Genomic DNA, 5,265 nt, shown 5'->3' on the forward strand with positions numbered 1-5,265 from the left:
ACTTTTTGAACCCGTATGAAATCTTGTCCACTAAATCCTATGAATAAAACTTCAAGCCAAAGACATTTAACATTAAATATAGATTGGCATAATGTGGTATGGTCTCCAAAGATTATTCCTCGTCACCAATTTATTCTCTAGCTGGTATACAGGAAAAGGTTAACAACAAAAGACAGAATTCGAAAATATATAAACATTCCTAATATCAATTGTGTCCTATATTCGGGAGTTGAGGAAGACATAAACTATTTATTTGGGGAATGCTATTTTGTAATATAAATCTGGAGGATGTATGCTGCAACACATGAACATCATCAACTTTCCAAGAATATGGGAAGAAATCCAAGAATGGATGAAGAATAAAGTAAAAGGAATATCCTTCTATGTAAGTATTTTGAAATGCTACTTTAGAGCAGTAATCTATAATATCTGGAAAGAAAGAAATTCAAGAACTCACAGTGGAAGAAGTAGAACCGCTGAAGATATTTGGAGAGATATAACTTTAGATGGAAATGCACTCATTCAATCCTGGAGAGGAATCGAAAAGAATGAAGAGAATAGAAAGCTCTGCCATATATGGGATATTTCGTTTGAGAAGGTCACAAGTACAATAAAAATAAAAACGTTGTAGGCGCTAATTGATTGTTGTTATTGTCTGTAATTCAATTATTGTTTCATTGTTAAATCTAGAAATTGTCTAGATCTGATCTTAAACTTTTTTATTTTTTCCCTCTTTTAGGTTTTTTTAATGAAATGACACTAAGTTGTTTTAAAAAAAACATTAAATACTTCAATAAATGGAGCAATTGGGAAGGAAATGTTAATTTATTGGCTTGGAAGTTTGATCAACAAGCTGCTAGGAAGTCTATAATTGAGATGATTATTATTGATGAACTTCCATTTAAGTTTGTTGAAAATACTGGGTTTAGACGATGTATGAAAACTTGTCAGCCTTCACTTTTTGTGCCATCTAGAAGTATTGTGACTAGGGATTGTTATCAACTATTTATGGATGAAAAGGCTAAACTTAAGGCTCAACTTAAACGGACAACTCTTAGAGTTAGTTTGACGACGGATTCTTGGACATCTTTGCAAAAGATTAACTACATGTGTCTCACTACACATTTTGTTAATAATGATTAGAAATTACATAAAAAAGTTGTTAAATTTTCATCATATATCAAGTCATAAGGGTCAAGATATTGGAATAACTATCGAATTATGCTTGGTTGATTGGGGTTTATGCAATGTGTTTACTGTTTTAGTTGATAATGCAAGTTCTAATGATGTTGCAATTGAATATTTGAAAAGAAAATGTGCTAGTTGGGGAGGACTTTGTGTTTTACAAGGAAAATGGTTGCATGTTAGATGTATTGCCCATATCATAAATTTAATTGTACAAGATGGCTTAAAAGAAGTTAATGACTCAATTGAAAGAGTTAGGGCAGTAATTAAATATGTGAGGCAATCACCATCTAGACTGAAAAATTTTATGTGATTTGTAGATTTAGAAAAATGTGATTGTAACAAATCATTGTGTTTGGATGTCCCAAAGAGATGGAATTCTACTTATTTGATGTTGAGTGTGGGGTTAATATATGAGAAAACTTTTAAGAGTTATTTTTGGAGGATGATTGTTATATATGATCTTGTCAAACATGGTAATGGGGTTCCAACTAGTTACAATTGGAAACATGTTAAGAGTCTCTCTATTTACTTTCAAAAAATTTATCTTTTCACTTTAAAGGTTTCTAGTTCAAAATATATTACTGTTAGTACATGCTTGGATGATATTTTTGGGATTTATGGAGTATTGAAAGAATATTTGTCACATAAAGATGATGACTTTAGAAATATGGCAGTAAAGATTAGGGGTGTTCATCGATTCATTTTTTGGGTTATTCGAGTTCCTCGGTTCGGGTTCTTTGAATTTTTTATTTTTTTTAATTAATTCGAAAACTAAACCGAATTCGAATAAATTTTATTAAAACCAAACCGAATTCAAATTCGATTTTTCGGTTTGAATTCAATTTTTTTATTTATTGCCAAATTTTGAATTCGAATTATTATAATTAAAACAAAATTTGAAAAAAAATCAATTAAATTACAAAAAACAATTAAATTAACATTAAAACAAATTACATATATTATTATATCATAATTATCATATTTAAAATATAATCCATCATTAAATAAAACATCAACTAGCCATAAATCATCACATCATCATTTTTTGGCCACCAAAATTTAGATGTTTCACTGAACATCAACCTCATTGGACTCCAACATCGATTGTTTCAATTTTGCAATAAATTAAAAAATATATATTTTAGAACTTATTCAACTTATAAAATATACTAATAATTAAATAAGAGATAAAAGAATTACCTTATTTAAAATTTTTAAGCTCCTCCTTATTTTCTTCTATGTTTATTGGAGATTCACAAGAACAAATCCAATTTTATCCACATATCAATGTTTGTGCACTTGTAGGAGTTAAAGAACTCCTAAATGCATCAAGAATTCTTCCTCCGGTACTAAAGAACAACTTAGAAGCAACAGTAGAAACGAGAATAGCTAAAATATAACGAGCAAGTAATGACAATACATGAAACGTTGGACTCTTTTTCTTCCACCAATCCAAAAGACTAAAGGATGCATTCTCAAGTATACATTTATATTTTCCTTCATCATCGGTCAAATATTTATTCAACTCTGACTTAGTATCCCTAGTTACACCATTTGATGTCTTTCTCCTTTTCAATTCAGCCAAATTTTTTTGTCTCATTTTTATCATAAGATCAACATCATTACCAACCTTAAAAGAACTTGGAACAATTAAAACAGATTTAGAAAATACAATGAAAGATAATATCCAACAGTTATAGAATGAATCTCTTATAATCAATAAATAGTTCATATAAGGCACTCTTCACAATTTTAGTAATCTTCTTACCTTCCTCTTCACCATACATATTGCAAAGAACAATTTTACAATAGTCAAATTTTTGCCTAGGATTAAATGCACAAGCAATGAAAACCAGCATATTAAACTTCTCTACATTCCCTTAATATTTATCAAAAAAATTCTTCATCTTTACTGCCATATTTCTAAAGTCACAAAAGCCTAGAAATAGGGAACTCGTATGGTATAATCCTAAGAAGATTGTCTTAAATAATTTCATCATTTTGTTTTGGAATTTTAAAATTTTCGGGTCGTGCCACTTTTTTTTTCAAGAAATCATTTTTCATCATGATTTCAAGTTTCTCTTTTTATTTGAAAACTTCGATGCTTTTTTTTTGTAAAATGCCTTTAGTGCATGACTTAGGTTTTTTCTTTCTTTTTTTGGAGAATTCTCTTAGTGCATTACTTGGGGTTTTTCACTTGTTTCCATTTTGAAGACTCTTACACTTCATTTATTTTAAAAAATGCCTCTAGTGCATGACTTAGGGTTTATTTTTTCATTTTTGGAAAATGTTCCTAGTACTTGTCTAGGTCTTGTTTTTCAATTTTTCTTTTTTTTTTGAAAAATTCCCCTAGCGCTTGTTTAGGATTTTTCACTTTTATTGCAAGTTAAGTTGTGAATTGATCTCTCTCGTTTTAGAACGAATCCCAGAATAAAAATATGTTCGGAATCTAACTTCGATGTCGCTTTTTGACTGTCTCAAAAGGAGACCGGTTTCCTTATATTTTGACACGGATGTCATCAATAATGCACATGAATCTGTGTTCTTGCAATTATTTTGATTTTTTTTGTGAACGAGAATTTTCTGCCTAAACATCATTTCTAACGTCTAAATTAAGATTTCACTTTGCGCCACGTGATTTAGAATTTGACCTGCTTCCTATATTAATTTGTTTTTATTGGAGTGATTATTCGTCATTTTCGACTTGAGAGAGCTCTTATTGTACTCGGGATACTATCTGACAGAATCGGTACACTCATGTTGCTTTTGAGACACATCAAGACGTGAGTCTAAGTAACATCGAGTGGTAATTTCAATGTCTCATTCACTTTGAGTATTATTATATACTTTTTGTTTTGTTTTGTTTTGTTTTGTGGCGACTCGGTATATCTGATAGAATCAATATACATATGCTTTTAGTAATTAGGACAAGAGTTTGGGTGAGCACTATGTGGAGATTTTAAAATCTCAACCATGAGGGAATCATTTTTTTTAGTAGCATTTGTATATTTGATATAATCGATACACTCGCATTACTGTCTTTGGGTAATAAATAGAAATTTCTAGATAAACATGCAGTGGTGATTTCAAAGTTTCAACTTTCATGACTACTTTGGCTCATTTATTATTATTTATTTATTTTCAAACTTAGATTTTTGAGTAATCTCTCTTTTTTTTTAAACATTTTTTCTATTATTTTAGAAATTTATATTTAATCATGTTTAATCTAATATTTTGGAAGTGTATTATACACTCCATCCACAATCATCTATACTCAGAGCCGGTCCCGAGGTTTGGGCTACCTCAGTAGAAAAATTTCGATATATTTACTAAAAAAGTTCGATATATTTTTTGTTGCCTTAAGTCTAGTTTTAAAAATCGATAAAAAAAATGAAAAAAGCTCACTTAGACGTATGTACTTGTACAACTAGCTCACTTAAACGTATGTACTAATAAAAGTTCATTTAAACATATGTACTATCAAAAATTGGCTCATTTAGCCTCTTTTAATAACCATGATTAATTCTTATTTTTAAATTTATATATTTATTAATTAAAAAACTTTAAATATATAACTTTAACCACCAAACTACAACCATTTATATTTAAAATTGTAAAAATTATATCTAAATATTTTTATATTTTTAACAAATGGTCTGCGCTTAAAATAATAATTATTTTCTTTAAATAATTATTAGTTTCTCTCTTTTAATTAATTTTTTATTATTTTTTATTTTCTTTCTCCTAAAATATATATATAATAATAATAATAATATATTATTTTTTATATTTTATCTCTCATTATTTATATATATATATATAAATTTTTGTTTTTTTTAAATATATTTTATCTTTTAATAATAAAAATAAATATATATAATGAGAGAGAAAATTTAATTAAAAATAAATAAAAAGTTTTATATATATATATATATATATATAAAATGAGGGATAATATTTAAATAAATTAAAGAGAAAAATTAGTTATTATTATTGATTTTATAAGTTAAGTGTATTTATAAAAAAAAATTGTCTAGACTCTCTTGAAATAATTATTCATTTCTCTCTCCTAATTAT

The sequence above is a fragment of the Impatiens glandulifera genome, chromosome 2 (assembly GCF_907164915.1).
Source record: "Impatiens glandulifera chromosome 2, dImpGla2.1, whole genome shotgun sequence".
NCBI classification, from domain to species: domain Eukaryota; kingdom Viridiplantae; phylum Streptophyta; class Magnoliopsida; order Ericales; family Balsaminaceae; genus Impatiens; species Impatiens glandulifera.